This window comes from Hypanus sabinus, chromosome 11 (genome assembly GCF_030144855.1).
Source record: "Hypanus sabinus isolate sHypSab1 chromosome 11, sHypSab1.hap1, whole genome shotgun sequence".
Classification (NCBI taxonomy): domain Eukaryota; kingdom Metazoa; phylum Chordata; class Chondrichthyes; order Myliobatiformes; family Dasyatidae; genus Hypanus; species Hypanus sabinus.
In genome coordinates, this window is record NC_082716.1 from 21,583,948 (window position 1) to 21,596,892 (window position 12,945).

The window sequence follows — 12,945 nt, forward strand, 5'->3', positions numbered from 1 at the left end:
CACACTTGGAGTCTTGTCAGCAGATTTGGGCCCCGTATCTCAGAAAGGATGTTCTGTCACAGGAGAGAGTCCAGAGGAGATTTACAAGGGTGATTCCAGGAATGAAGGGGTTAACATATGAGGAATGTTTGGCAGTTTTGGGCCTGTACTTACCAGAATTTAGGAGAATGCAAGGGGATCTCGTTGAAACCTACCAAATCTTGAAAGGACTAGGTAGGGTGGATGTGGGGAGGATGTTTCCGATGGTGGGGGTATCCAGAACTGGAGGGCACAGCCTCAAAATTGAGGGCGACCCTTTAGAACAGAGATAAGGAGGGATTTTTTTTTTTATCCAGAGAGTAGTGAATCTGTGGAATGCTCTGTCATAGACTGCAGTGGGGGCCACATCCGTGCATATATTTAAGGTGGAAGTTGATCGTTTCCTAATTGGTCAGGGCATTGAAAGATATGACGAGAAGGAAGGTGTGTGGGTTAGAGTGGGATCCGGAATCAACCATGATGGAATGGCCTAATTCCGCTCCTATGTCTTATGGCCTTATGGTCTTTTATCATGATGCGGAATTAAACAAATCCAGTCTGCCTGTACGTGGTCCATATCCCTCCAATCTCACATGTCTAAAGCTAGACTATTGTGTCTGTTTCTAGCTTGATCTGTAATGACCTGATCAGTATGAACAGTGTGCAAGACAATCTTTTCACTGTATTTGGTACATGTGACAATACAGTAATAAACTAACTTTAACGAAGATGTCCTTACACTCTATAGAAATTTCCTCACAAAAGCTGAGAGAGTTAGCATCCAAACACCCTGCACCAGTGAAAGGGACATTGGCACCATCTTGGGTACCACAAAGGATCGTCCATTTGGAACAGCCGAGGGAGATGAATCTGTGAAATTCATTTCCACAGGCAGCTACGGAGACCAAGTCATTGGGTATATTTAAAGCGGAGTTGATAGGTTCTTGATTAGTAAGGGTATCAAAGGTTACAGGGAGAAGGCAGGAGAATGGGGTTGAGGGGATAATAAATCAGCCATGATGGAAGGATGCAGCAGATGCGATGGACTGAATGGCCTCATCCTGCTCCTATGAGCTATGATCAAAGTGAAGACATTACCAGTACTTTAAAAATACAGTAGTTTACTAATATACAGGCACAGCTTCACCTCGATTCCCGGTTAAGCAACTGACACTAGAAATGGAATGTTGATGTCAGCTGTTGACTCACTCTCTCCTCCTTCTCCAATGTAATTAAGTTATATTTCAAGAGTAAACAGCCTCCACTCTTCTCAAAATATTGCTGCCTAGAATCAAGTGTATGCGACACAGCACAATGTTAGTCATAGCATCATTTGAGAGGCCCTTAGATAGGTACATGAATATGCAGAGAATTGATAGAAATGCAGAAGGGATTTGTCTGATTGTGTCACTAGCTTACTTTGGCCCAACCAGTCTTTGCTGACCACAGCATCCGTCCAATATCCTGCATTTGGCATATATCCCTCTAAGCCCCCTCTCTACAAATACCAATCCAAGTGCTTCCTAAATGATACCATTTTATCTGGCTCAACCACTTCCCCCATATACACTCCTGTACCTAATAAAGTGGCCACTAAGTGGATATACAGTAATTAACAGTACACAATGCTGGCTCATCATTGTTACAGTGTTTTTGTTTATTAGCACATACTGACTTCAGCCATTGGTCTTCAGATTCAAAAATGAACTGTGGATTAAAATGCAGTTCTGAACGATGGGTCCCTAAGACCCATGAACCACCGTTAACTAGAAGACCAGACAATGCTGATTTAAGTTTGTTATTTAGGTGATTGTACTGCGGCTGCAAAGAGGGAGGTGTGAGGGTGGTGTGTAGTTCAAAGGAAGCATTGTAAATGTGGAATTTTCCTGGATTTTTCTTTGAGTTTTAGCATATATAATGTTGTGTAGTGTTGGGTCAAGATGCCTGCTCTATCTCATTATGTCAAATAAAGAAACTGATTTATATCCACTAATACTTCTCTCTGTTGACTTTGTTCACGTGACAACAATCATTTACAACCTGTGTGTTTGTCTAACCTCTCCTATATACATCAGTGCTTTCTATTTTAGTTACTCCCTGGAACAGAAGAGTTCCAAGGTCCATTATTTCATCTAAGTTCCCCTTTTGTTTATTATAACTTATTCTGTTTTTCTTCCAACCAAAGTTGGATCTCCTAGTGGCCACACATTTTAATTCCAGGTCCCATTCCCATTCTTATATGGCTATCCATGGCCTCCTCTACTGTCAAGATGAATCCACAGTCAGGTTGGAGGAACAACACTTGATATTCCATCTGGGTAGCCTCCAACCTGATGGCATGAACATTGATTTATGCCCCCCTTACTTAATTATTTATTTATTCATTTATCCCCCCCCCTTTTCTTTTCTCTCTCTGTCCCTCTCCCAATCACTCCTTGCCTAGTCTCTGTCTCTCTCTGATGCTCCCCTCCCCCTTTCTTTCTCCCTAAGCCTCCCGTCCCATGATCCTTTCCCTTCTCCAGCTCTGTATCCCTTTTGCCAATCACCTTTCCAGCTCTTAGCTTCACCCCACCCCCTCCTGTCTTCTCCTATTGTTTTGGATCTTCCCTTCCCTCTCCCATTTTCCAATCTCTTACTATCTTTTCTTTCAGTTAGTCCTGACGAAGGGTCTTGGCCCGAAACGCCGACAGTGCTTCTCCCTATAGATGCTGCCTGGCCTGCTGCATTCCACCAGCATTTTGTGCGTGTTGCTTGAAATATTTTCCCCTTGTTTAATTCACCAAACCCTTTCAGAATCTCAAAAATCCATTAGATGTCTGTCAAACTTCCCTTCCAAGCATAAAATAATCAAAGCGTTGGGCAAAGAGGTAGTCTGAGGAGGGAAAGGAGCCACTCTGAGAGAACAAAAGAGCGACTGTTGGTAAACAAAGTCTCAGTGCTACTGGTGGCCAGGAACAGGGTAGATGAAGATAGCAATGGGCTTGGTCACACCGCTCTGGGTCCAAACAAAGGTGTAATTGCTCATCCTTTACGTCCTTTTTTACGATCGCTGGACACTGCGGGATATAAAGACCATCAGTACTGCAGGTCTAACCCGCTGGCGAGTTGCTCGATAGCAGTGGAGCTTGGAGCTGGACTTACTGTGTACCATGCTGCCACCTGCCACAGGAAGGCATTGGATGCGGTGCACGATCCAACAAACGGTGCAAAGGATTGTCTTGGACATTTTTCTTCTCATCGCAAGACCCCGTTGCACATTGGTAACGTCGAGTACTGCAAGTCCGGGTCATTGGTTCATCAGATGGGGGACTGCATGGCCTAGGTTGTTGTGCGAACCATCCCCTCATGACACAGGGTTGCCCACTACAGCTGCATGGCGATTGTCTATGCCGGGTTGGAGGCTGACCCTCCAGTCTGTGCTGCCCTCCAGTGCTCGCTCGGTGAAAATCAAGCAGGACTGTGTTCATCTGCAGTTGCACTAGTGCGTAATGATCAGACTGCTGTGGTCTTGTTCTTGCCGACAACATCCCATGCACCACCAATCTACAGGACCTGACACTCATGGGCTTGGGCTATACAGAGTCTCTTTTTTATGTGACTGTACGTTTTCCTGCCATTGTAATTATATGAGGTATATGTGTCCCTGAGCTTTAGTACTGTGTACTTTAGTATGTGACTGTTAGTACTGTGCTTTATACCTTGGTCCAGGAGTATTTCTGTTTCATTTGACTGTATTCATGGGTATTATTGTATGGTTGAATGACAATTAAGCTTGAACTCAAACTGACTCTTTGTCTCACTCTGTCCACAAGTAGATGCTTGTGGTTTTGAGCACGAAACCAGGATAATGCTTGTTATCATAATTGGCAAGAGAGTGGGATTGGCACAAATTACATTTACCAGGGTCAGCCACCTCATGAGAAAATTCTAACTGAAGCAATTTGTCTACAATTAATTTCTACGCCACATCTGGAGTTAATTTGAATTATTTTCTTATTTGGAATTAAAATTGTTCTTAAAATCAACACCACCTGTGCCACTTTGCTAAAATCGGTTTATTTGAACTACTGTATTGATTTTTATCATGGCTGCTATTAATAATTTTGAAATAACAGAACGAGTCTACATTACACTAGCTGAAGCCTCCATCGATTTAAAATGAGTACCTTTGTAACTGGCTTTCATCAAATACAAAACATTTTACTAGGTCTAAGATTTATAACTTTGGTTTAAGCCACAAAGTTCAAGAGAAACACAGACTGTGAGGAACAGCAGTCAGCCATACTGATCCAAGCCAGTCATCTATTTAATTAGGTGTGTGCTGTCTTTACGACAGTTATTTAGTTTATAATATTTTCGCTTAGTAATTCATTCGATAGTATTTTCTAGTTAGAATTAGAAGTGTTTAAAGTATATTCATTGCATGTAAAATATATCGGCATGCGATGACGTCACATCCGGTTTCGCCGCGTCTTGTGGGAAAATACCGGTTTGAAATTAGCGCGAGGGTGGGGGCTTACCACGAGGCTCACCTGAGCAGAAGTTGTTTTGCAGGCATTAGAAATCACAGTGAGAGCAACGCTGTAAGTTAATAGATAATCGATATATTGAACTAAGATGTTAATGCCGATCCTGTTAGAAGTAACGACGGTAGATAATGTTTATGCTTTCGTTAGTTAAAGAGTCGCGGATAGTTTGCATGGAAGTGTATTTAAAGTAGTCAATGGAGCAGGTAAACTCTCCCTGTATACTGCACCTTAGTGTAATGTAGTTATAGTCACCTTTGCAAGTATTTACACTTGAAATGTGATATTAAGGAAGGAACAAATACTGTATCAATCTTGTATTGTTTTATCAACAGTTTTCACCATATGTTAATGTGAAGAGTGAACAGTAAATGGTTAATCTTACTGCGATCTGGTTCTTATTAACTGGTTTATCTCGACGTTAAATTCGGCGTTCGTGACAAGCGAAGGAGAACGTTACAAGGTGATTATTCAGAACTTAACAAAACCCTTTTGCCTACAGCATAAAGTGCATTTCATATTATCAAAATTCAAAGTACATTTATTATCAAAGTGAGTATACCATAGTATACCATATAGAACCTTGAGATCTGTTTTCTGCAGGCTCCCACAGGAAAATAAAGAGGTACAATAGATTCTATGAAAGCCACACACAGCAAAGACCAACAAACATCCAACAAAAGAGGACAACTGGTGCAAATAATAAAAAGATAAACAAGTAATTCTCGAGCACGAGCTGGCGAGTCCCCGAGAGTGAATCTGTGGGCTGAGGAATCAGTTTGGAGCCGAAGCGAATGAAGTCATCCACGCTGGTCCAGGAGCTGTGGACTGTGGGGTACCAGCTATTCCTGAACCTGATGATGTGGGACCCAAGACTCTTGCACCTTCTGCCTGATGGTAGTACAGAGAAAAGATGGAGATGAGTGAAGTGCAGGCAGATGAGATGGGCTCAGGTGGGAGATCTTGGCTGGGGCTGAACACCAGTTTGTTTTCTGCTCTTGGGCCTCAACGCTTTAATCTGGCATTATGCTTACTGAACTACATAGGCTTGATCTTAAAATTATTATCCATGTTTTCAAATCCCTCCATGTGTATTTGCTCGTCCCCATCTCCGTAATCTCCTCCAGTGATCAACCCTCAGAGAATTACTGTTTCTTCAATTGTAAGCTTTTGTGTTTATCTCATGGTCAAACATACTTACTTAGAACAGGCACTTCCGACACAATGAGTCGCACCACCCAGCACCTACCTATACTTAACCCTAGCCTAATCACAGGACAATTTATAATGACAAAGTTAACTACTAACTGGTATGCTTTTGGAATGTGCCCCAAGGAAATCTACACATGGGAAGATCATACAAACATTTTTACAGTGGATGCCGGAATTGAATTCCAAATGCTGATGCCCGAAGCTGTAATAGCATTAGGCTAACGTTCGTAGTGCCTCCTTTAAGTTCCACAGCTGCCGTGGTGAGATTTCAACCTGTGTCTTCAGATTGCTAGGCCAATCTTTAGCATTACTAATTCACTGGTATTACCCCTGTACCACCACACTGCTGTTAATTACTTCAAACTGGTGGGCTGACCGTCAACCGTCCTGGATTCTGTCATTCTCTCTCTCTACTTCTCCATACCCATTTCCTCGCTCATGACTTTCCTTAAAATCTGAACTCTTTGCCCAAGTTTCTGGTCACTAACCTGAACATCTCCCTGTGTGGCACAGTGTCAAACAGAATTTAACCTTGAAACAGGTTTCATTGCACTGAAAGGTACTATTTAGTTTTATGAGCTGTGTGTCAGAGTCTTAGAAAAATACAGCACAGAAACAGGCCCTTTAGCCCCGCAATTTCTGCACTTGCCTTCCATAAGATGTGAGGGAACACCTTGTCAAGCCTTGGAGATTTATCCACCCCAATTTCCCTCAAGACAGCAAACACTACCTCCTCTGCAATATGAATAGGGCCCATGACCTCACTGCTGCTTTGGCTCACGTCTATAGACTCTGTGTCTCCCTCCCAAGTAACTACAGATGCAAAAAATCCATTCAAGATCTCCCACATCTCTTTTGGCTCCATGCAAAGATTACCACTCTGATCTTTCAGAGGACCAATTGTGTCCCTTGCAATCCTTTGCCCTAAACATGTCTGAAGAATCCCTTACAGTTCTCCTTCACCTTGGCTGCCAAAGCAACCTCATCCCTTCTACTAGCCCTCCTTATTTCTTTCCTAAGTGTTCTCTTGCATTTCTTAAACTCCACAAGCACCTATTTCTTATGTTCACCTCATTTGTTTCTACCTGCCTATACCTGCTATGCACCTTATCTCTCGAAAGCCACGGTTCCCTAAAACTGTTATCTTTACCTTTTATTCTGACAGACACATACAAGCTTTGTACTCACAAAATTTCATTTTTGAAGGCCTCCCATTTACTAAGTACACCTTTGCCAGAAAACAGCCAGTCTAAAGCCACACTTGCCAGATCCTTTCTGATCCCCAAATTAGAATCTTAACCTGTGGAACAGAATCATATTTTTCCTTATTTACTTTGAAACGAATGGCATTATGATCAGTAGACACAAAGTGTTCCCTTACACAAACTTCCGATACCTGCCCTGTCTCATTCTCTAATAGGGGATCAAGTATTGCACATGCTCTTGTTGGGAAACTTTGCTGAACACATTTGACAAACTCTATCCCATCCAGCCCTTTTACTGTATGGGAGTCCCAGTCAAAATGTGGAAAATTAAAATCACCTACTATAACAAACTTATAATTCTTGCACCAGTCTGCGATCTCTCGTTTGTTCCTCTAAACCCCGCAGACCCTAACCCTAACCCAAACCCTAACCCTGGTCTGTAATATAGCTCCATTAATGTGATCATACCTTTCCTATTTCTCAGTTGTGACTGAGCACGGTCACATTTTCCCTGACTAGTTAAGCCACCCCTCTCCCTTTAATTCCTCTAGCTATGTTGTGCCTAAAACAGCAAAGCCCCAGAATATTGAGCCGCCGATCCTAATCTCACTAATGGCTACAATATCATAATTACATGTGTTGATCCATCTGAACTCATCTGCCTTTCCTACAATACATTGAAATACCAGCGGTGATTGATAAGTTCGTGGCCTAAGGTAGAAGGAGTCAATCTTAGGAAACCGAGCACATTTATTTTTCAACATAATCCCCTCCTACATTTACACACTTAGTCCAGTGGTCGTGGAGCATAAAGATCTTGGACCTCCAGAAAGTGTCCACAGCAGGGGTGATTGATAAGTTTGTGGCCTAAGGTAGAAGGAGATGAGTTATACAACTCTTGTCACATGCACATGCAGGTCAGCTCTTTGAGTGATAGTGCAGAAAGTTTGAAGTTAATAACTCATCTCCTTCTACCTTAGGCCACAAACTTCACCCCTGATGCGTTATTAACTGGTGAGTTATTAACTTCAAACATTCTGCATAATCACTCAACTGCATGTGCATTAACGAGAGCTGTATAACTCATCTCCTTCTACCTTAGCCACGAACTTGTCAATCACCCTGCTCAACCTTTTGATTCTTGACTTTGGCTGAAGCCATAAGCACATCTGCCTCCATAACCTCTCCGCTAACTGTTCTGGCACTCTGGCATTTAAACCCCACCGTGCAGCATTAGCAAACCTTCTCACTGGGATATCCATCCCTCTCCAGTTTAGGGTGCTAACTGTTTCTTCTATACAGATCACACTTTCCCTGGAAGGCAGCTCAATGATCCAAAAATCTGATGCCGTCCCTACTTTTCCTGGCCTTTCTAGCACATAACATGGGTAGCAATCCTGGGATCACAACCCTGGAGATCCTGCCCTTTAACTTAGCATCTAACTCTCTGAACTCATTTTGCAGAACCTTGTCACTCTCCCTACCCATGTCATTGGTGCCTACATGGACCACAGCCTCTGGCTGCTCACCCTCCCATTTAAGAATGCTGAGGACTTGGATCCGAGATATCCCAGACCCTGGCACCCAGGAGGCAACATACTATCTGGGAATTTCATTCTCACCTACAGAACCTCCTGTCCATTCCCCTAATTAATGAATCCCCCATCACCACAGCTCATCTCTTCTTCCCCCCTCCCTCTTAGTCACAGAGCCAGACTCAGTACCAGAGATCCTGTTGCTGGGACTTCCCTTTGCTAGGTCACTCCCCCAGCAATATCCAAAGTAATCTGCACTGGCTCCTTAACCCCTTTCCCCTTCCTGATTGTTATCAGGTTTCCTGTGTCCTGCACATTGGGTGTAACTACCTTATCTCTCACCCCTTCAACCTTCCAAATCATCCAGTTCCAGCTCCAACTCCTTAACGCAGAGTGTTAGAAGCTGCAGCTGGATGCTGTCTTCAGGGATACTGAAAGTCTCTCTGTCTTCCCGTACCCTGCAAAGAGGAGCATTCAACTATCCTGCCTGGCATCCCTGCTGTTCCAACTGTGCAAATATAAAGAAGCAAAACAATAAATAAACTAGGGAAAAAATCTACCTACAGTTTCCACTCTCTCTAACTGAAGCCTCAAAATTTCTACTCTAATGCTGTCCACTCCAGCGATGGCTGCTCTTCCTTATTTTAAATTGTTCTTGCCAATCAATCATGACCACTGACTGGCTGCTGCTCAAATCACCAATCTGCCACGTGTTGATGTCTTATGTACTCAACATGAGTGAGCTACGCCTTCTCATGCTTCAGATCATAAAACCATAAGATATAGGAGCAGAAGTAGGCCATTCAGCCCATCGAGTCTGCTCTGCCATTCAATCATGGGCTGATCCAATTTTTCCAGATACCTCCACTCCCCTGCCTTCTCCCCATATCCTTTGATGCCTTGGCAAATCAAGAACCTTTCTATCTGCCTTAAATGCACCCAGTGACTTGGCCTCCATAGCCGCTCGTGGTATCAAATTCCACAGATTTACCACCCTCTGTCTAAAGTAATTTCTCCACATCTCTGTCCTGAAGTCATGTCTTCTTATCCTAGACTCCCCTACCATGGGAAATAACTTTACCATATCTAATCTGTTCAGGCCTTCTAACATTCAGAATGTTTCTATGAATCCCCCTTTGTTCTCCTGAACTCCATGGAATATAGACCAAGATTTGCCAGACGTTCTTCATACAGTAACCCTTTCATTCCTGGAATCATTCTTGTGAACCTTCTCTGAACCCTCTCCAATGTCAGTATATCCTTTCTAAAATAAGGAGAGTCCAAAACTGCACACAATACTCTAAGTGTGGTCTCATGAGTGCCTTATAGAGGCTCAACATCACATCCCTGCTCTTATATTCTATACCTCTAGAAATGAATACTAACATTGCATTCACCTTCTTCACCACTGACTCAACCTGGAGGTTAACCTTTAGGGTATCCTACACAAAGACTCCCAAGTCCCTTTGCATCTCTGCATTTTGAATTCTCTCCCCATCTAAGTAATAGTCTGCCCGTTTATTTCTTCCACCAAAGTGTACGATCATACACTTTCTGACATTGTATTTCATTTGCCACTTCTTTGCCCATTCCCCTCTACCTAAGTCTATCTGCAGGTTCTCTGATTCCTCAACATGACCTGCTCCTCCACCTATCTTTGGACATTGGAAAATTTAGCCACAAATCCATTAATCCCATAGTTCAAATTATTGACATACATTGTAAAAAGCAGCAGTCCCAACACCAACCCCTGTGGAACTTCACTGGTAACCGGCAGCCATCCAGAATATGATCTCTATTCCCATTCTCTGTTTTCTGCAGATCAGCCAATGCTCCACCCATGCTAGTAACTTCCCTGTAATTCCATAGGCTTTCATATTGCTAAGCTGCCTCATGTGTGGCACCTTGTCAAAGGCCTTCTGAGAATCCAAGTACACCACATCTACTGCATCTCCTTTGTCTACCCTGCTTGTAATTTCCTCAAAAAATTGCAGTAGGTTAGTCAGGCAGGATTTTTCTTTCAGGAAACCATGCTGGCTTTGGCTTCCAGGTATTCCAAAATCTCATCCCTAACAATCGATTCCAACAATTTTCCAACCACTGATGTCCAGCTAACTTGTCCATTGTTTCCTTTCTACTGCTTCCCACCCTTCTTAAATAGAATAACATTTGCAATTTTCCAATCATCCAGTACAATGCCAGAATCTATTGATTCTTAAAAGATCATTGTTAATGCCTCTGCAATCTCTCCAGCTACTTCCTTCAGAACACAAGGGTGCATTCCATCAGGTCCAGGAGATTTATCCACCTTCAGACCATTAAGCTTCCTGAGCACCTCTCCGTCATAATTTCCACTGCACAAATTTCACTTCCCTGACACTCTTGAATGTCCGGTATACTGCAGATGTCTTCCACTGTAAAAACTGATGCAAAATACATATTCAGTTCTTCTGCTATCGCTGCATCTCTCATTACAATACCTCCAGTGTAATTTTCTATTGGTCCTATATCTACCCTCAACTCTCTTTTACCCTTTATATACTTAAAAATGCTTTTCGTATCTTCTTTGATATTAGTCACCGGCTTCTTTTCGTAATTCATCTTTTCCTTTCTAATGACCTTCTTAGTTTCCTTCTGTAAGTTTTTAAAAGTTTCCCAATCCTCTCTCTTCCTATTACTTGGCTTCCTTGTATGCCCCCTCTTTTGCTTTTACTTTGGCTCTGACTTCACTTGTCAGCCATGGTAGTGTCCTTCTTCCATTCAAAAATTTCTTCTTATTCGGAATATATTTGTCTTGCACTTCCCTCATTTTTCACAGAAACTCCAGCCATTGCTGTTCTACTAGTGTCCCTTTCCAGTCAACTTCGGCCAGTTCTCCTCTCATGCCATTGTAATTTCCTTTATTCCACTGAAATACCGACACATTGGAATTTAGTTTCCCCTTCTCAGATTTCAAAGATCGCTGATTGGCCGCTGCTCAAAACACCGAACTGCTGTGAATCAATACCTTACATACTCATTTGGTGAATGTGAGTGAACTATGTCTTCTCAAGCTTCGGATCTACAACTGGCCAATGCTCAAAATGCCCAAACTGCCATGTGTTGATGCCTTATGTACTCAATCATCAAACATGAGTGTGCTATGTCTTCTCACGCTTTAAATCGCTGATTGCCGCTGCTCAAAATTTATGTTTTGTGAGAGCACTGTGGTCCAGGGGCACATTGTTTCGTTGGGTTGTATAGTCAGAAGACAATAAATCTGAACTTGAACTTGAGGTGCTGTACCAAAGCTGAGCATTGGAGTGAACCTGTCAAACCAACTGAAGCTTTGGATAGCACAAACTGGGAAATGGAACAACCAATCAATGTTACTCATTTATCTCCACTGGCAAACAATCCCAACAGGGTTGGTCTGGAAAGCTGTAAACATCTCCACGTGCTTCAGGAGGCAATTAATTCTCAGAGGAGGCATAACATTATAGGCAGAAGTGCCTGTACTGTGCTGTAATTTGGGGTGCCACAGTAACATAGCGGTTAGTGTAACACTACCATTGCTTGGGGTGGTGGGGTTTGTAATTTAATTCTGGTGCCCTCTGAAAGGAAGTTTATACGTTCTTCCCGCAGTCCAAAGATGTACCGATTAATAGGTTATTTGGTCATTAAGCTAGGGGTTAAATTGGTGGTGTGGGGTGGGGAGCTAGGTGGGCTGGAAGGGTCAGTTCATCGTTGTATCTCTAAATAAATAAAATAATATTCTAGGGAGGAAGGGTTTGAAGATTATGAGTAGGTTTGATGGGATGGAATAGATAGATCGTCTTTTCAGAAGTGTATGTAGTGAATGAAAGCTTATAGATTCATAACAGGGCGAGAATGTGGATCTTATTGGCACATAAAATTGTTGATAGGAATGGGAGGGAAAGGTGGATGAAGACACAAGAGATGAGTACAGAGGCTTCTGACTTCTGCCCACAAAGGCGCTCTGCCCCGTCTCCCTCCCCAGCGATGGCAGAGTCGATGAAAGGATCCGGCTTCCGTTCTCAGGCTCCCGCTGCGTAACTCGAAACCACTGGCCACATCATTTCACACTGGGACCTCACCCCCTCTCTCTCTCTCTCTGCAGCCACCGCCCACCATGGGCTCGAAATGCCTTTGTTCCCAGGCTGGCCTGTGCTTCTCCGGCTCTGGGCAGCGCACAGACCGGGAGCTCCACTGAATTCACACACAGCCCCCTCCGGCTCGCTTCCTTCCTGCCGGTCACTTCTGCCATCTCGTTATCACCGAGACCTGCTGACCTTCGTTTGACGCGGCGGACAGTGGTTTCCCATCTCTCGCTGGCAACCCTGCACAGAACTACCATCTCCGCCAGTGCCAAATTCTGGACTGTCCGGAATTTTTTTTTGGGGGGGGGGGTCAAATTTTCCGTTTTGTGGTATTCGTATTCAGATTCCT

The 12,945-nt window shown here is 43.2% G+C and overlaps 1 protein-coding gene across 4 annotated transcripts in view; it reads right to left on the reverse strand.

The window, feature by feature from the left end:
- Window positions 1–12,945, reverse strand: part of bcar3 (BCAR3 adaptor protein, NSP family member) — a 111,810-nt gene that overhangs the window by 27,538 nt on the left and 71,327 nt on the right. The gene's annotated exons all lie outside the window — the stretch shown is intronic.